Raw genomic sequence first — 21,008 nt, forward strand, 5'->3', positions numbered from 1 at the left:
CAAGAGCTTGGGTAATGGGAGACAAATAAATTATATCCCTGTATACTCTGCAAGAGCTTGGGTAATGGGAGACAAATAAGTTATATCCCTGTATCCTGCACAAGTGCTTTGGTAATGGGAGGTTGTTGTTTTTGTTGTTGTGTCTTTAGGGTTTTCCCGGTTAGAGGTCGCCACAGCGGAACTCCGGTCCACTAATGATTGTCAGTAGATTTTTATGTGCCGATTTGCCGGCCCTGATGCACAACCTTCAACGAAAGTACACCCATTCACGCATGTCTCCACACAGAAGACGATCTAGCTGAGAATCGAACAGGACAACATCTTACTGTAAATAAGTTATATCCCTGTATACTGCACAAGGGCTAGGGTAATGGGAGATAAATAAGTTATATCCCTGTATACTCTGCAAGGGCTTGGGTAATGGGAGACAAATAAGTTATATCCCTGTATACTGCACAAGTGCTTTGGTAATGGGAGGTAAATAAGTTATATCTTTGTATACTGGGCAAGGGCTTGGGTAATGGGAGCTAAATAAGTTATATCCCTGTATACTGCGCAAGAGCTTGGGTAATGGGAGGTAAATTAGTTATATCTTTGTATACTGGGCAAGGGCTTGGGTAATGGGAGCTAAATAAGTTATATCCCTGTATACTGCGCAAGAGCTTGGGTAATGGGAGGCAAATAAGTTATATCCCTGTATACTCTGCAAGGTCTTGGGTAATGGGAGACAAATAAGTTATATCCCTGTATACTGCATAAGGGCTTGGGTAATGGGAGATAAATACGTTATAGTTATATCCCTGTATACTGCGCAAGGGCTTGGGTAATGGGAGGTAAATTAGTTATATCTTTGTATACTGGGCAAGGGCTTGGGTAATGGGAGCTAAATAAGTTATATCCCTGTATACTGCGCAAGAGCTTGGGTAATGGGAGGCAAATAAGTTATATCCCTGTATACTCTGCAAGGTCTTGGGTAATGGGAGACAAATAAGTTATATCCCTGTATACTGCATAAGTGCTTTGGTAATGGGAGGTTTTTGTTGTGTCTTTTGGCTTTTCCCGGTTTGGGGTCGCCACAGCGGAACACCGGTCCGCTAATGATTGGCAGTAGATTTTTACTTGCCGATTTGCCGGCCCTGATGCACAACCTTCAATGAAGGTACATCCATTCATGCATGTCTCCACACAGAAGATACTCTAGCTGAGAATCGAACAGGACAATGTCTTACTGCAAATAAGTTATATCCCTGTATACTGCACAAGGGCTTGGGTAATGGGAGGTGAATAACTTATATCCCTGTATACTGCACAAGGGATTGGGAGATGGGAGATACAATAAGTTATATCCCTGTATACGCAACAAGGGCTTGGGTAATGGGAGATAAATAAGTTATATCCCGGTATTCTCTGGAAGGGCTTGGGTAATGGGAGATAAATAAGTTATATATTCCTGTATACTGCACAAGGGCTTGGGTAGTGGGGGATAAATAATCCCTGTATACTGCACAAGGGCTTGGGTAATGGGAGGTAAATAAGTTATATCCCTGTATACTCCACAAGGGCTTGGGTAATGGGAGGTAAATAAGTTATATCCCTGTATACTGCGCAAGGGCTTCGGTAATGGGAGGTAAATAAGTTATATCTCTGTATACTGCACAAGGGCTTGGGTAATGGGAGGTAAATACATTTTATCCCTGTATACTCCACAAGGGCTTGGGTAATGGGAGGTGAATAACTTATATCTCTGTATACTCCACAAGGGCTTGGGTAATGGGAGGTAAGTTATATCCCTGTATACTCTAAACCGACTTGGGTAATGGGAGATAAATAAGCTATATCTGTGTATACTGCACAAGGGCTTGGCTAAGGGGAGATAAATAAGTTATATCCTTGTATACTGCACAAGGGCTTCGGTAGTGGGATCTAAATAAGTTATATCCTTGTATACTCCACAAGGCCTTGGGTAATGGGAGGTAAATAAGTTATATCCCTGTATACTGCACAAGGGCTTGGGTAATGGGAGATAAATAAGTTATATCCCTGTATACTCCACAAGGGCTTAGGTAATGGAAAATAAATAAGTTAAATCCTTGTATACTGCACAAGGGCTTGGGTAATGGGAGGTAAATACATTTTATCCCTGTATACTCCACAAGGCCTTGGGTAATGGGAGGTGAATAAGTTATATCCCTGTATACTGCGCAAGGGCTTGGGTAATGGGGGATAAACAAGTTATATCCCTGTATACTGCACAAGGGCTTGGTTAATGGGAGGTATATAAATTATATCTCTGTATACTCTGCAAGGGCTTGGGTAATGGGAGATAAATAAGTTATATCCCTGTATACTGCGCAAGGGCTTGGGTAATGGGAGGTAAATAAGTTATATCCCTGTATACTGCACAAGTGCTTGGGTAATCGGAGATAAATGAGTTATATCCCTGTATATTGCACAAGGGCTTCGGTAATGGGAGGTAACTACGTTATATCTCTGTATACTGCACAAGGGCATGGGTAATGGGAGACTAATAAGTTTTATCCTGGTATACTCCACAAGGGCTTGAGTAATGGGAGGTAAATACGTTCTATCCCTGTATAATGTGCAAGGGCTTGGGTAATGGGAGGTATATAAATTATATCTCTGTATACTCTGCAAGGGCTTGGGTAATGGGAGGTAAATAAGTTATATCTCTGTATACTCCCCAAGGGCTTGGGTAATGGGAGATAAATAAGTTATATCCCTGTGTATTCCACAAGGGCTTAGGTAATGGCAGGTAAGTAAGTTATATCCTTGTATACTGTACAAGAGCTTGGGTAATGGGAGACAAATAAGTTATATCCCTGTATACTGCACAAGGGCTTCAGTAATGGGAGGTAACTACGTTATATCTCTGTATACTGCACAAGGGCATGGGTAATGGGAGACTAATAAGTTTTATCCCGGTATACTCTACAAGGGCTTGTGTAATGGGAGGTAAATAAGTTCTATCCCTGTATAATGTGCAAGGGCTTGGGTAATGGGACGTAAATAAATTATATCTCTGTATACTCTGTATGGGCTTGGGTAATGGGAGGTAAATAAGTTATCTCCCTGTATACTCCCAAAGAGCTTGGGTAATGGGAGATAAATAAGTTATATCCCTGTATACTGTACAAGGGCTTGGCTAATTGGAGATAAATAAGTTATATCCCTGTATACTCTGCAAGGGCTTGGGTAATGGGAGATAAATATGTCATATCCCTGTATACTCCTTAAGGGCTTGGGTAATTGGAGATAAATAAGTTATATTTCTGTATACTCCACAAGGGCTTGGTTAATGGGAGATAAATAAGTTATAACCCTGTTTAAACCACAAGACCTTGGGTAATGGGAGATAAATAAGTTATATCCCTGTATACTGCGCACGGACTTGGGTAATGGGAGGTAAATTAGTTATATCTTTGTATACTGGGCAAGGGCTTGGGTAATGGGAGGTAAATAAGTTATATCCCTGTATACTGCACAAGAGCTTTGGTAATGGGAGACAAATAAATTATATCCCTGTATACTCTGCAAGAGCTTGGGTAATGGGAGACAAATAAGTTATATCCCTGTATCCTGCACAAGTGCTTTGGTAATGGGAGGTTGTTGTTTTTGTTGTTGTGTCTTTAGGCTTTTCCCGGTTAGAGGTCACCACAGCGGAACTCCGGTCTGCTAATGATTGGCAGTAGATTTTTACGTGCCGATTTGCCGGCCCTGATGCACAACCTTCAACGAAAGTACACCCATTCACGCATGTCTCCACACAGAAGACGATCTAGCTGAGAATCGAACAGGACAACGTCTTACTGTAAATAAGTTATATCCCTGTATACTGCACAACGGCTAGGGTAATGGGAGATAAATAAGTTATATCCCTGTATACTCTGCAAGGGCTTGGGTAATGGGAGACAAATAAGTTATATCCCTGTATACTGCACAAGTGCTTTGGTAATGGGAGGTAAATAAGTTATATCCCCGTATACTGCACAAGGGCTTGGGTAATGGAAGATAAATAAGTTATAGTTATATCCCTGTATACTGCGCAACGGCTTGGGTAATGGGAGGTAAATTAGTTATATCTTTGTATACTGGGCAAGGGCTTGGGTAATGGGAGCTAAATAAGTTATATCCCTGTATACTGCACAAGAGCTTGGGTAATGGGAGGCAAATAAGTTATATCCCTGTATACTCTGCAAGGTCTTGGGTAATGGGAGACAAATAAGTTATATCCCTGTATACTGCATAAATGCTTTGGTAATGGGAGGTTGTTGTTGTGTCTTTTGGCTTTTCCCGGTTAGGGGTCGCCACAGCGGAACTCCGGTCCGCTAATGATTGGCAGTAGATTTTTACTTGCCGATTTGCCGGCCCTGATGCACAACCTTCAATGAAGGTACATCCATTCATGCATGTCTCCACACAGAAGATACTCTAGCTGAGAATCGAACAGGACAATGTCTTACTGCAAATAAGTTATATCCCTGTATACTGCACAAGGGCTTGGGTAATGGGAGGTGAATAACTTATATCCCTGTATACTGCACAAGGGATTGGGAGATGGGAGATACAATAAATTATATCCCTGTATACTCAACAAGGGCTTGGGTAATGGGAGATAAATAAGTTATATCCCGGTATTCTCTGGAAGGGCTTGGGTAATGGGAGATAAATAAGTTATATATTCCTGTATACTGCGCAAGAGCTTCGGTAATGGGAGATAAATAAGTTATATCCCTGTATACTGCACAAGGGCTTCGGTAGTGGGAGGTAAATAAGTTATATCCCTGTATACTGCACAAGGGCTTGGGTAGTGGGGGATAAATAATCCCTGCATACTGCACAAGGGCTTGGGTAATGGGAGGTAAATAAGTTATATCCCTGTATACTCCACAAGGGCTTGGGTAATGGGAGGTAAATAAGTTATATCCCTGTACACTGCACAAGGTCTTGGGTAATGGGAGATAAATAAGTTAATGCCCTGTATATTGTGCAAGGGCTTGGGTAATGGGAGATAAATAAGTAATATCCCTGTATACTCCACAAGGGCTTGGGTAATGGGAGGTAAATAAGTTATATCCCTGTATACTGCGCAAGGGCTTCGGTAATGGGAGGTAAATAAGTTATATCTCTGTATACTGCACAAGGGCTTGGGTAATGGGAGGTAAATACATTTTATCCCTGTATACTCCACAAGGGCTTGGGTAATGGGAGGTGAATAACTTATATCTCTGCATACTCCACAAGGGCTTGGGTAATGGGAGGTAAGTTATATCCCTGTATACTCTACAACGACTTGGGTAATGGGAGATAAATAAGCTATATCTGTGTATACTGCACAAGGGCTTGGCTAAGGGGAGATAAATAAGTTATATCCTTGTATACTGCACAAGGGCTTCGGTAGTGGGATCTAAATAAGTTATATCCTTGTATACTCCACAAGGCCTTGGGTAATGGGAGGTAAATAGGTTATATCCCTGTATACTGCACAAGGGCTTGGGTAATGGGAGATAAATAAGTTATATCCCTGTATACTGCACAAGGGCTTGGGTAATGGTAGGTAAATAAGTTATATCCCTGTATACTGCACAAGGGCTTGGGTAATGGAAAATAAATAAGTTAAATCCTTGTATACTGCACAAGGGCTTGGGTAATGGGAGGTGAATAAGTTATATCCCTGTATACTGCGCAAGAGCTTGGGGAATGGGGGATAAACAAGTTATATCCCTGTATACTGCACAAGGGCTTGGTTAATGGGAGGTAAATAAATTATATCCCTGCATACTGCGCAAGGGCCTGGGTAATGGGAGGTAAGTTATATCCCTGTATACTCCACAAGGGCTTCGGTAATGGGAGGTGAATAAGTTATATCCCTGTGTACTGTGCAAGGGCTTTGGTAATGGGGGATAAATAAGTTATATCCCTGTATACTGCACAAGGGCCTCAGTAATGGGACATAAATAAATTATATCCATGTATACTGCACATGGGCTTGGGTAATGGGAGATAAATAAGATATATCCCGGTATACTGTCCAAGGGCTTGGGTAATGGCAGGTAAATAAGTTATATCCCTGTATATTCCACAAGGGTTTGGGTAATGGGAGGTAAATAAGTTATATCTATGTATACTGTACAAGGGATTGGGTAATGCAAGATAAATAAGTTTTATCCCTGTATACTGTGCAAGGGCTTGGGTAATGGGAGATAAATAAGTTGTATCCCTGTATACTGCACAAAGGCTTGGGTAATGGGAGGTAAATAAGTTATATCCCTGTATACCCTGGAAGGGCTTTGGTAATGGGCGATAAATACGTTATATATTCCTGTATACTGTGCAAGAGTTTGGGTAATGGGAGATAAATAAGTTATATCCCTGTATACTGCACAAGGGCTTCGGTAGTGGGATCTAAATAAGTTATATCACTGTATTCTCCACAAGGGCTTGGGTAATGGGAGGTAAATAAGTTATATCCCTGTATACTGCACAAGGGCTTGGGTAGTGGGGGATAAATAAGTTATATCCCTGTATACTCCACAAGGGCTTGGGTAATGGGAGGTAAATGAGTTATATGTCTGTATACTCCACAAGGGCTTGGGTAATGGGAGGTGAATAAGTTATATCTCTGTATACTCCACAAGGGCTTGGGTAATGGGAGGTAATTTATATCCCTGTATACTCCACAAGGGCTTGGGTAATGGGAGATAAATAAGCTATATTCGTGTATACTGCACAAGGGCTTGGGTAATGGGAGGTGAGTAAATTATATCCCTGTATACTGCGCAAGGGCTTGGGTAATGGGGGATAAATAAGTTATATCCCTGTATACTGCACAAGGGCTTTGGTAGTGGGATCTAAATAAGTTATATCCTTATATACTCCACAAGTGCTTGGGTAATGGGAGGTAAATAAGTTATATCCCTGTATACTGCACAAGGGCTTGGGTAATTGGAGGTAAATAAGTTATATCCCTGTATATTGCACAAGGGCTTGGGTAATTGGAGGTAAATAAGTTATATCTCTGTATACTGCACAAGGGCTTGGGTAATGGGAGGTGAATAAGTTTTAACCCTGTATACTCCACAAGGGCTTGGGAAATGGGAGGAAAATAATTTATATCTCTGTATGCTACACAATGACTTGGGTAATGGGAGAAATATAAGTTGTATTCTGGTATACTCAACAAGGGCTTGGGTAATGGGAGATAAATAAGTTATATCCCTGTATACTCCACAAGGGCTTGGGTAATGGGAGGTAAGTTATCTCCCTGTATGCTTCACAAGGGCTTGGGTAATGGAATATAAATAAGTTATATCCCTGTATACTGCACAAAGGCTTGGGTAATGGGAAGTGAATAAGTTATATCCCTGTATACTCCACATGGACTTGGGTAATGGGAGGTAAGTTATATACATGTATACTCCACAAGGGCTTGGGTAATGGGAGATAAATAAGTTATATCCCTGTATACTGTGCAAGGGCTTGGGTAATGGGGGTAAATAAGTTATATTTCTGTATACTGCGCAAGGGCTTGGGTAATGGGAGGTGAATAAGTTATATCCCTGTATACTGCACAAGGGCTTGGGTAATGGGAGGTGAATAAGTTATATCCCTGTATACTGCGCAAGGGCTTGGGTAATGGGGGATAAATAAGTTATATCCCTGCATGCTGCACAAGGGCTTGGGTAATGGGAGGTAAATAAGTTATATCCCTGTATACCCTGGAAGGGCTTGGGTAATGGGCGGTAAATACGTTATATATTCCTGTATACTGTGCAAGAGTTTGGGTAATGGGAGATAAATAAGTTATATCCCTGTATACTGCACAAGGGCTTCGGTAGTGGGATCTAAATAAGTTATATCACTGTATTCTCCACAAGGGCTTGGGTAATGGGAGGTAAATGAGTTATATCCCAGTATACAGCGCAAGGGCTTGGGTAATGGGAGGTAAATAAGTTATATGTCTGTATACTCCACAAGGGCTTGGGTAATGGGAGGTAATTTATATCCCTGTATACTCCACAAGGGCTTGGGTAATGGGAGATAAATAAGCTATATTCGTGTATACTGCACAAGGGCTTGGGTAATGGGAGGTGAGTAAATTATATCCCTGTATACTGCGCAAGGGCTTGGGTAATGGGGGATAAATAAGTTATATCCCTGTATACTGCACAAGGGCTTTGGTAGTGGGATCTAAATAAGTTATATCCTTATATACTCCACAAGTGCTTGGGTAATGGGAGGTAAATAAGTTATATCCCTGTATACTGCACAAGGGCTTGGGTAATTGGAGGTAAATAAGTTATATCCCTGTATATTGCATAAGGGCTTGGGTAATTGGAGGTAAATAAGTTATATCTCTGTATACTGCACAAGGGCTTGGGTAATGGGAGGTGAATAAGTTTTAACCCTGTATACTCCACAAGGGCTTGGGAAATGGGAGGTAAATAATTTATATCTCTGTATGCTACACAATGACTTGGGTAATGGGAGAAATATAAGTTGTATTCTGGTATACTCAACAAGGGCTTGGGTAATGGGAGATAAATAAGTTATATCCCTGTATACTCCACAAGGGCTTGGGTAATGGGAGGTAAGTTATCTCCCTGTATGCTTCACAAGGGCTTGGGTAATGGAATATAAATAAGTTATATCCCTGTATACTGCACAAGGGCTTGGGTAATGGGAAGTGAATAAGTTATATCCCTGTATACTCCACATGGACTTGGGTAATGGGAGGTAAGTTATATACATGTATACTCCACAAGGGCTTGGGTAATGGGAGATAAATAAGTTATATCCCTGTATACTGTGCAAGGGCTTGGGTAATGGGGGGTAAATAAGTTATATCTCTGTATACTGCGCAAAGGCTTGGGTAATGGGAGGTGAATAAGTTATATCCCTGTATACTGCACAAGGGCTTGGGTAATGGGAGGTGAATAAGTTATATCCCTGTATACTGCGCAAGGGCTTGGGTAATGGGGGATAAATAAGTTATATCCCTGTATGCTACACAAGGGCTTGAATAATGGGAGGTACATAAGTTATATCCCTGCATGCTGCACAAGGGCTTGGGTAATGGGAGGTAAATAAGTTATATCCCTGTATACTGCACAAGGGCTTGGGTTATGGGAGATGTTATATTCCTGTATACGGTCCAAGGGCTTGGGTAATGCAAGGTAAATAAGTTATATCCCTGTATATTCCACAAGGGCTTGGGTAATGGGAGGAAAATAAGTTATATCTGTGTATACTTTACAAAGGCTTGGGAAATGGGAGATAAATAAGTTCTATCCCTGTATACTGCACAAAGGCTTGAGTAATGGGAGCTAAATAAGTTATATCCCTGTATACTACACAAGGCCTTGGGTAATGGGAGGTAAATAAGTTATATCCTTGTACACTGCACAAGGCCTTGGGTAATGAGAGGTAAATAAGTTATATCCTTGTACACTGCACAAGGCCTTGGGTAATGGGAGATAGATAAGTTAATGCCCTGTATATTGTGCAAGGGCTTGGGTAATGGGAGATAAATAAGTTATATCCCTGTATACTGCGCAAGGGCTTTGGTAATGGGAGGTAAATAAGTTATACCTGTGTATACTCCACAAGGGCTTGGGTAATGAAAGGTGAGTAAGTTATATCTCTGTATACCCCACAATGGCTTGGGTAATGGGAGATAAATAAGTTGTGTCCCGGTATACTCCACAAGAGCTTGAGTAATGGGAGATAAATATGTTATATCCCTGTATACTGCACAAGGGCATGGGTAATGGGAGGCAAATAAGTTATATCCCTGTATACTCCACAAGGGCTTGGGTAATGGGAGGTAAGTTATATCCCTATATACTCCACAAGGGCTTGGGTAATGTGAGATAAATAAGTTATATCCCTGTATACTGCACAAGGGCTTGGGTAATGGGAGGTAAAAAAAATTATATCCCTGCATACTGCGCAAGGGCTTGGGTAATGGGAGGTAAATAAGTTATATCCCTGTATACTGCACAAGGGTTGGGTAATGGGAGATAAATAAATTATATCCCCATATACTGTCCAAGGGCTTGGGTAATGGGAGGTAAATAGGTTCATAGCTAGGTGATAGGCTATTGGCCCTAGGGCTTATATAAGCCTAGCCAAAAATGTACCCTGGCTTTCGCCACCCAAGAAAATTAATTTCCTGTCCCCCTGTTGAGCAGAGCCACAGAAGTGATCCCTGGGGTGAATTTCCTATTTCCCATCCAATCATCAATATTTTTCTTGAAGAGTGCTAATGTGCTCTGTTCCAGAGTATGGGACTTTTCTGGGACAGAAATCTATCCCTCCAGCATGTTCTGTTTATTGTGGTGACAAGGTTTAGGTCCCTAGAGCACGTAGCTTGGAGGGATTGGGATTTCTTTAAGTGGAGCATGTCCAACAGTTCTGGGTTTGACATAGCTTTGTATGTTAGGCAGAGATCACATCTGAGTAGGCGATATGCGACTGAGTAAAGCTGAAGTTTTTTGAGATGGTCTGTGTAGGGCATCTGTTTGAGGCCAGTAATCCTCTTTGTGAGGAATTTCTGTGGCCTTTCCAGTTGTTGTAGATGTCTTGTGAGGTACATACCAAAAGGGGCGTTGTACTCTACAATGGGTCTAATGAGGGATGAGTAGAGGGGAACAATTACCTCTTTTTTTCTGGATGAGAAACCTTTTGTGATGAGGTGAGCCACGTAGAAGGATTTCCTGACCACTGTGGTGATGCGATTATCAAAGGAGAGACTACTGTCCACCTGTGTCCCAAGGTCTCATCACATTTTTGGCATTAAGTAGACTACCAGCTATGTGGTAGTTCATGGGTACAGAGTTTTTACCAAAGGGGATGACAATACACTTTTTGGCATTGAGCTTCAGGCCATGGCTTTGACACCAGGTATCTGTCTCAGTGAGGCCCTTTTGTAGTATGTCCACATCATTAGGAGTGTCAATTATGGGTCCTAGTTTGCAGTCATCTGCAAACTTTGTTAGCCAAAGGCCTTCTGTGTTAGCCTGTACTTCAGAGATGTAGATACCAAACAGGAGAGGACCCAGGACTGAACCCTGTGGTACTCCACTTGTCACTGGTCTGAAGTCGGATTTGGAATCCGCTACTTTCACAGTGTGGGTTCTGTCCGTGAGCCAGTTGGTAACCCATCTTGTGACATAGGGATTTATACCTAGTTTAGTGAGCTTATCTATAATTCCAGAGTGGGGGATGGTGTTGAAAGCCTTGGCAAGATTTAGATAAGCTGTGTGAACCACTTTACCCTCATCTATGGCTTTGGTGACTGCTTCAAAGAAGTCAATCAGGTTTAAGAGACATGATCTGCCTTTTACAAATCCGAACTGGGTAGGGTCCAGAGTTTGGAGATTACCAATGTCTTTGCTTATGAGTTCCATGATGATACATTCCATGGCCTTGCAGACCAGACTCGTCAGGCTAATGGGGCGGTAGTTCCCGTGGTCTGTCATGGCTCGCCCTTTGTGGAGTGGGATAACCGTCATGGTGCGCCATTCAGTGGGCACAAAGCCTGAGGTGAGGCTATGATTGAACATGGTACTTAGGTAGGGTGCCAGTTCATTCTGTAGTTCGTGTAGAATGCAGCCTGGGATATTGTCAGGTCCCATGGATGCTGTAATCTTGGCTTTGGAGAGTGTGTTTTTTACCTGTGCAGCCATGATTACAGGAACTTTGCATTTTTCCGGTATAGAGATAGACCCTCTAGGGGGTGAGAGGGGGGGTAAAGTTAGCAATGAACCTACCTGCCAGGATGTTGGCAATATCAGTTGGTTCTGTATATTTAGTGCCATTGTGCTGTAACTCAGATCAGATCTGAGTGTTGCCATTGAGATTCTTGACATAGCTATAGAATGCTTTGTGGTTGTCTTTAGAGTCAGTGGCAATTTTGTTTTCGTAACTAGCTTTGGATGATTTTATGAGGGGATCTCAGCTTCTTACTGAGGTTGACCAGGGAGTTCCTCCAGTCATGGGATTTTACTAATTTTTGCAACAGTTTCTTTCTTCTGTTGTAGAGTTTGTTTAAGGCAGAGGACCACCAGATTGGTTTCCTTTTTTTGGAAGATAGCATCTTAGTTCTATTAGGGATAGCATGGTCCATGCACTTGTGTAAGTGCTTATAAAGTGCATTTGTGTAGGATTCAGCAGTCCTACCTCTACTGTCCGTCTGCATGGGTGTCATGAAGGTTGCCACTTCTGTCCTAAGAAGTGTGAAGCTGGCTTTAGAGAAGTGTTTTACGGTGATTTCCCTAATTGGGGGTGTGGCGGGATGTGGATGTCTAGGGTGATTAGCTTGTGGTTGGATCTGACCAACGAGGAATTGACCTCTGGTGTGGAACACCGGTTGACCATGTTGGTAATGACCAGGTCTAGGATATTGCAGCCCCTGGTGGAGGTGTGAATAAGTTGATCCAAGGCACTGGAATTTATGAATTCCAGAAAATGTTGAGCAAAAGAGTAGGTACATGAGTAGTTTTCCCAGTTAATGGTGGGGTAGTTAAAATCGCCCATTATTAGGGTGTTGGGTTGTACCTTAATAATTTCCAGTGTATTAAGAAATGAGGAGTGGGAATCCTGGGGCATGGTGGGGGATCTGTAGCAAGCTACAATTTGGTTTGCAGTCCTGCCCAGAGTTAGTTGCACTTGGATAATCTCGGATGCATTATGCTGTACAACTATCCTGGAGGTGTGGATATCCTTAATGAATATGGACACACCTCCACCTTTAGTGCTTCATTCCGGGTTAGGTGGCCAAAAGGTGTGGTATGAATTATAGCCTGGTAATGCAGGGGTGCTCTCTAGAGCTTTGAACCAGGTCTCTGTCACTGCACAAATGTCAATGTTCTCCATTTTAAGGAGTGCCTTGAGTGAGTGCATTTTGAGATTTAGACTTCTAGCATTGAGTAGCATTACCCTCAGATTTTGCTTGCTTGTACCTGTTATGGTGATGAATTTATCATTTGAACCTTGCCTAAAAAAGGCACTATAGGGGTGGCAACATCCTTAGCCAGTATCCGGAATCCCAAAGGCGACAGGTGCAGGCCATCTCTGGCAAAGCATCGTGGTCTGTCGATCATGTCGTCCCAGGCAGACAAATACTGGATCCCCTTAGAATGACACCAGAAGCTTAGCCAATTGTTGAAGTCAATCATTTTGTCCTTCTACTGTGGTATGATTCTGGGTGATGGCAGGATACTATTCAGGGCTAGGGTCATACCTGCCTGGGCTACAAGATCGGAGAGCTCCTCCATGTCTCTTTTCATGTAGCCCAGGGAGGTACATCTCAGGTCATTCAAATAATAAGTTATATCCCTAGGTTATATGCCTGTATATTCCACAGGGGCTTGGGTAATGGGAGGTAAATAAGTTACATCCATGTATAATGTACAAGGGCTTGGGTAATGGGAGGTAAATAAGTTATATCCCTGTATACTCCGTAAGGGCTTGGGTAATGGGAGATAAATAAGTTATATCCCTGTATACTCCACAAGGGCTTGGGTAATGGGATGTATATAAGTTATATTCCTGTATAGTGTGCAAGGTCTTGGGTAATGGGAGGTAAATAAGTTATATCACTGTATACTGCAAAAGGGCTTGGGTAATAGGAGATAAAGAAGTTATATCCCTGTATACTCCACAAGAGCTTGGGTAATTGGAGGTAAATAAGTTATATTTCTGTATAGTGTGCAAGGTCTTGGGTAATGGGAGGTAAATAAGTTATATCCCTGTATGCTGCACAAGGACTTGGGTAATGTGAGATAAATGAGTTATATCCCTGTGTACTCCACAAGGGCTTGGGTAATGGGAGATAAATAAGTTATATCCCTGTATACTGTGCAAGGTCTTGGGTAATGGGAGCTAAATAAGTTATATCCCTGTATACTGCGCAAGGGCTTGGGTAATGGGAGATAAATAAGTTATATCCCTGCACACTGCACAAGGGCTTAGGTAATGGGAGGTAAATAAGTTATATCTCTGTATATTCCACAAGGGCTTTAGTAATGGGATATAAATAAGTTATATCCCTGTACACTATACAAGGGCTTGGGTAATGGTAGGTAAATAAGTTATTTCCCTGTATACTCCACAAGGGCTTGAGTAATTTGAGATAAAAAAGTTATGTCCCTGTATACTCCACAAGGGCTTCGGTAATGGGAGATAAATAAGTTATATCCCTGTATACTCCACAAGGGCTTGGGTAATAGGAGATAAATAAGTTATATCCCTGTATACTGTGCAAGGGCTTGGGTAATGGGAGGTAAATAAGTTATATCCCTGTATACTGCGCAAGGGCTTGGGTAATGGGAGGTAAATAAGTTATATCCCTGTATACTGCGCAAGGGCTTGTGTAATGGGAGGTGAATAAGTTATATCCCTGTATACTGCGCAAGGGCTTGGGTAATGGGAGGTAAGTTATATCCATGTATACTCCACAAGGGCTTGGGTAATGGGAGATAAATAAGTTATATCCCTGTATACTGCACAAGGGCTTGGGTAATGGGAGATAAATAAGTAATATCTCTGTATACTGCGCAAGGGCTTGTGTAATGGGGGATAAATAAGTTCTATCCCTGTATACTGCACAAAGGCTTGGGAAATGGGAGGTAAATAAGTTATATCCCTGTATACTGCACAAGGGCTTCAGTAATGGGATCTAAATAAGTTATAGGTTCATAAGTTCATAGGTTGGTACTAGGCTTGGGTAATGGCAGGTAAGTTATATCCATGTATACCCACAAGGGCTTGGGTAATGGGAGGTAAATAAGTTATATCCCTGTATACTGCACAAGGGCTTGGGTAATGGGAGGTGAATAAGTTATATCCCTGTATACTGCGCAAGGGCTTGGGTAATGGGAGGTAAATAAGTTATATCCCTATATACTGCACAAGGGCTTCAGTAATGGGATCTAAATAAGTTATAGGTTCATAAGTTCATAGGTTGGTACTAGGCTATCGGCCCTACGGCCTATACAAGCCTAGCCATAAGAATCCCCTGGCTATTTCTTCCCACACTATTTACTTCCCTGGACCCCTGTCTAGCAGGGCAACTGACGTGATCCTCGGGGTGAATTTCCTTTCTCCCATCCAATCGTCAAGGTTTCTTTTGAAAGAGGGCCAAGGAGGCGCTCTGCTTGACATGTATGGGCAGTCTATTCCAGAGTCTGGGGAGTCTCTGGGTCAGGAACCTATCCCTCCAGCATCTTTTGTTTATTGTGATGACAAGGTTTAGATTCCTGGAGCATGTGGCTTTGAGGGATTGGGATTTCTTTAAGTGTAGCATGTCCAACAGCTCTGGGTTTGACATGGCCTTATATGTAATGCAGAGATCGCCTCTGAGTAGACGATATGTGACAGAGAATAGTTGGAGTTTTTTTAAGGCGGTCAGCATAGGGCATCTACTTTAGGCCTGTGATTCCTTTAGTGAGGTATTTCTGCAGCCTTTCCAGTTGTTGCAGATGTCCTGAGAGGTACATACCAAATGGGGTGTTGTATTCTATACTGGGTCTAATGAGGGATGAGTACAGTGGGACAATGACCTCCTTTTTTCTGGCTGAAAAGCCCTTAGTGATGAGGTGTGCCACATAGAAGGATTTCCTGACTGTTGTGTTGATGTGGTTAATGATGGTGAGACCACTGTCCACCTGTGTCCCTAAGTCTCTTATCACACTTTCAGTGTTTAGTGTACTGCCACCTATGTGGTAATTCACGGGTACTTGTTTTTTTCCCAAAGGGGATAACTATACATTTCTTGGCATTGAGCTTGAGCCCATGGCTCTGGCACCAAGCATCTGTTTCTGTAAGTCCCTTTTGTAGAGTATCCACATCATTTGGGGATTCAATAATGGCTCCCAGTTTGCAGTCATCTGTGAACTTTGTTAGCCAGAGTCCCTCAGTGTTGGTCTGTACTTCAGAAAAGTAGATGCCAGACAAGAGATGTCCCAGGACTGAACCCTGAGGTACTTCACTTGTCACTTGTCTGAAGCTGGATTTGGAGTCAGCTACTTTTACATGTGGGTTCTGTCAGTAAGGCAATTGGCAACCCATCGAGTGACGTAGTGATTAATGCCCAGCTTACTAAGTTTATCTATGATTCTAGAGTGGGGGATGGTGTCAAAGGCCTTGACAAGATCCAGATAGGCTGTGTGAACTGACTTACCCTCATCCACGGCTCTGGAGAGTGATTCAAAGAAGTCAATCAGGTTCAGGAGACAAGATCGGCCTTTCATGAACCCAAACTGGGTGGGGTCCAGTGTTTGAAGGTTGCCAATGTCTTTGTTTATAAGTTCCATGATAATACGTTCCATGGCCTTGCAGATCAGGCTCATCAGACTGATGGGGCAGTAGTTCCCGGGATCCAAGGTGGATCACCCCTTGTGGAGTGGGATAATTGTAGCTGTGCACCACTCAGTGGGCAAGAAGCCTGAGGTGAGGCTATGATTAACATTGACACTTAGGTGAGGTGCCAGTTCATTTTGTAGTTCATGTAGTACACAGCCCAGGATGTCATCTGGTCCCATGGATGCTGTATTCTTAGCTTTGGAGAGTGTGTTTTTTTACCTGTGTGGCTGTTATTACTGGAATTTGGCAATCTTCCAGTATTGAGATGGGCCGTTTAGGGGTGAGAGGGGGTGAGGTTTGCACTGAATCGATCTGTCAGGATATTGGCAATATCCTTGGGATCAGTATATTTAATGCCATTCTGTTGTAGCTTAGAGCAGATCTGAGCATTGCCATTTAGATTCTTGACATAGTTATAGAATGCCTTGTGGTTGTCTATGGAATCTTTGGCAATTTTATTTTCGTAACTAGTTTTGGAGGATTTTACGAGGGATCTCAGCTTCTTACTGAGGCTGGTAAGGGAATTTTTTGCATCATGGGATTTTCCTCTTTTCTGCAACAGTTTCTTCATTTTGTTGTAAAGTTTGTTTATGGCAGGGGACCACCAGATTGGCTTAGTTTTTTTGGAGGAGAGCATCTTGGTTCTATTTGGGATGGCACGATTCATGCATGAGTGGATGTGCTCGTACAGTGCCTTAGTGTAGGACTCAGCAGTGGAACTTTCAGTTCCCGTCTGCATTGTCATGAAGTTTGTCACTTCAGACTTGAGTAGCATGAAGTTGGCTTTGGAGAAGTTTTTTATGGAGGTTTCCTTACTGGGGAGTGGGGGTGGGATGTGGATGTTTAGGGTGATTAGCTTATGGTCTGACTGACCAATGAGGGGGTGACCATAGGTGTGGAGCATCAATTTCTCATGTTGGTAATTACCAGGACTAGGATATTGGAGCCCCTGGTGGAACTATGAATTAGTTGATCCAGGGTGTTGGAATTTATGAATTCCAAGAACTGTTGGGCAAAGGTGTTGGTACATGAGTAGTTTTCCCAGTTAATGGCAGGGTAGTTTAAATCACCCAGTATTAGGGTGTTTGGTTGTATCTTAATATTTTCCAGTATGTTTAGAAAGGTGTAGTGAGAATCTTGGGGCATGGTGGGGGATCTGTAGCAAGCTACAATTTGGATTGCAGTCTTACCCAGTGTTAGTTGCACCTGGAGAATTTCAGACACATTGTGTTGGGCAACTAGCCTGGTGGTGTGAATATCCTTGGTGAATATGGACACTCCTCCACCTTTAGTGTTCCGATCCTGGTTTGGTGGCCGAAAAGTGTGGTAAGAGTTGTAGCCTGGTATTGCAGAGGTGCTCTCTGGAGCCTTGAACCAGGTCTCAGTTACTGCACAGATATCGATGTTCTCCACTTTTAGGAGTGTCTTGAGAGTGTGCATTTTGAGGTTTAGACTTCTAGCATTGAGTAGCATTACCTTCAGATTTTGCATGCTTGTACCTGTTAGGCTGGTGGTTTTGTCCTTTGAACTTTGCCTAAAAAAGGCACTATAGGGGTGGCAACAGCCTTAGCCAGTAACCTGAATCTCAGGGGCGACAGGTACAGACCATCTCTGGCAAAGCATCATGGTCTGTCCATCATGTCGTCCCAGGCAGACAGATACTGGAGCCCCTTTGAATGACACCAGAAGCTTAGCCAATTTTTGAAGTCAATCATTTTGTCCTTATATTGTGGTACCATTCTGGGTGAAGGCAGGATGCTAATCTGGGCTAGGGTCATACCTGCCTGGGATATAACTTATTTATCTCCCAATACCCAAGCCCTTGTGCAGTATACAGGGATATCCCTGTATGCTGTGCAAGGGCTTAGGTAATAGGAGGTAAATAAGTTATATCCCTGTATACTGCACAAGGGCTTGGATAATGGGATATAAATAAGTTATACCCCTGTATACTGCACAAGGGCTTGGGTAATGGGAGATAAATAAATTATATCCCTGTATACTCTGTAAGGGCTTGGGTAATGGGAGGTAAATAAGTTATATCCCTGTATACTGCACAAGGGCTTGGGTAATGGGTGATAAATAAGTTATACCCCTGTATACTGCACAAGGGCTTGGGTAATGGGAGATAAATAAGTTATATCCCTGTATACTGTACAAGACCTTGGGTAATGGGAGGTAAATAAGTTATATCCCTGTATACTGCACAAGGGCTTGGGTAATGGGAGATAAATAAGTTATATCCCTGTATACTGCACAAGGGCTTGGGTAATGGGAGATATCTAAGTTATATCCCTGTATACTGCGCAAGGGCTTGGGTAATGGGAGATAAATAAGTTATATCCCTGTATACTGCACAAGGGCTTGAGTAATGGGAGATAAATAAATTATATCCCTGTATACTCTGTAAGGGCTTGGGTAATGGGAGATAAATACGTTATATCCCTGTATACTGCGCAAGGGCTTGGGTAATGGGAGATAAATAAGTTATATCCCTGTATACTGCGCAAGGGCTTGGGTAATGGGAGGTAAATAAGTTATATCCCTGTATACTCTGTAAGGGCTTGGGTAATGGGAGGTAAATAAGTTATATCCCTGTATACTGCACAAGGGCTTGGGTAATGGGTGATAAATAAGTTATACCCCTGTATACTGCGCAAGGGCTTGGGTAATGGGAGATAAATAAATTATATCCCTGTATACTCTGTAAGGGCTTGGGTAATGGGAGATAAATACGTTATATCCCTGTATACTGCACAAGGGCTTGGGTAATGGGAGATAAATAAGTTATATCCCTGTATACTGTACAAGACCTTGGGTAATGGGAGGTAAATAAGTTATATCCCTGTATACTGCACAAGGGCTTGGGTAATGGGAGATAAATAAGTTATATCCCTGTATACTGCACAAGGGCTTGGGTAATGGGAGATATCTAAGTTATATCCCTGTATACTGCGCAAGGGCTTGGGTAATGGGAGGTAAATAAGTTATATCCCTGTATACTGTACAAGGGCTTGAGTATTCTAACAGACACAAGCAAAGCATATGGTTAAGTATAAGCAAGGTGCTTAACCAGACCAAAGGTGTTGGTTGACTTCTATAAAGATGTAATGCTGCTTAATGGATAAAACTAATTTAACAAAGGTAACTAAACATTATCCTTGCTGTACCTATCACGTTTGATAAAGCCAGTAGTACTTCCTACCCCAGGTACCTTTGTACTAATTAACACGAATACAGGCAGCACAGTATCAAGCAGGATCCGATTTATTCAAACTCATAAAATAAATAAAATAAAATACAAACACATGCACTAAGCGCTTTCACCCATGTCCACAATGGGCATCTTCAGAGTACATGACAGAATTGATTCTAACATATTTCGAAAGAAGACATATTCAAATTCATTCCTGCACTATGATAGTTGCCATCCTCAATTTCAAAAAAAGAATTTAGTGAAAGGGCAGATGGTTAGACTATCCATAATAGTGAGTGATGACAGGTTATTTCAAGATGAAATTGTTAAACTTATTAATATGTTCTGTGATAGGGGTTATCCTCGGGAATTATTACACATTAAAAAAGAGGTGATAGTTAAAAGAAACCAAACATACAAACCAATTATTAAATGTGGAATTGATAGTGCTTTATCCAACAATGAAAAGGGAAATAAAAGGGACGCATTGATAATTCCATACAATGAAACAGCATCCATAATTTCCAACATAGTTCATGAGACATGGCTTAGTGTTTTTATGAACAAAACAGAACTCACTGATATCATTGGTAGTTACCCCAAGATTACATATAGTAAGGGTATGAATTTAAAGCAATTATTAGAGACAAGTACCAATAAGGATATACATAAAATGTCCAAAATGAGTGAATATGGTCTATGTAGTAGTTGCAGAACTACGGGAGAACTATTAGATGTCCCGGGTATTGCAGTTGTAACACCAAGATGGTTGTCTATATAGCGACATGTACAAGTTGTTCAACATTTTACGTAGGGAAGACCATCAGGAAACTGAGGGACAGAATACTTGAACACACAAGAGACATTAAAAACAAAAAAACAGTGAGTTCACTATACACACATAGCCAGAAATGTAAAGAATTTAAGAGATTTATATTTTTTGTAATTGACAGAATTCCAAACAACAACAAAAAAGGGGGTGGCGATAAAAATTTATTGGAAGCCAAAGAATGTTTATGGTAATTGAGATTGGATGCTACAATCCCACCAGGTATTAATGATCACATCTCCATTGCCAGTATATTAAAACATAAATTCTACTGTATATGATTTGTTTGACACATCTTTTATGTGGTTTTAAAGCATATACATATATATATTTATATATATATATATATATATATATATATATATATATATATATATATATATTTATTATGTATTTATAACATTTATATTTTTAAGCTTATGGTTTTCAATGTTTTATCTAAACATTAATTGTGGTTTATTAATTGCGATTGTATACATACATTTACTTATTCACTAAGATGATATTTATCTAGAAATTACATATTTACATACCACATATATTTAATATTACATAATTTATACACTACACCATTAATTTAAAAAAAAAATTAAACCT

At 41.5% G+C, this 21,008-nt stretch overlaps 1 protein-coding gene across 1 annotated transcript in view; it reads left to right on the top strand.

Moving 5' to 3' along the window:
- Nucleotides 1-21,008, top strand: part of TMPRSS9 (transmembrane serine protease 9) — a 528,210-nt gene that overhangs the window by 384,324 nt on the left and 122,878 nt on the right. The gene's annotated exons all lie outside the window — the stretch shown is intronic.

The sequence above is a fragment of the Protopterus annectens genome, chromosome 13.part0 (assembly GCF_019279795.1).
Source record: "Protopterus annectens isolate FY-2018-M chromosome 13.part0, PAN1.0, whole genome shotgun sequence".
Classification (NCBI taxonomy): domain Eukaryota; kingdom Metazoa; phylum Chordata; order Ceratodontiformes; family Protopteridae; genus Protopterus; species Protopterus annectens.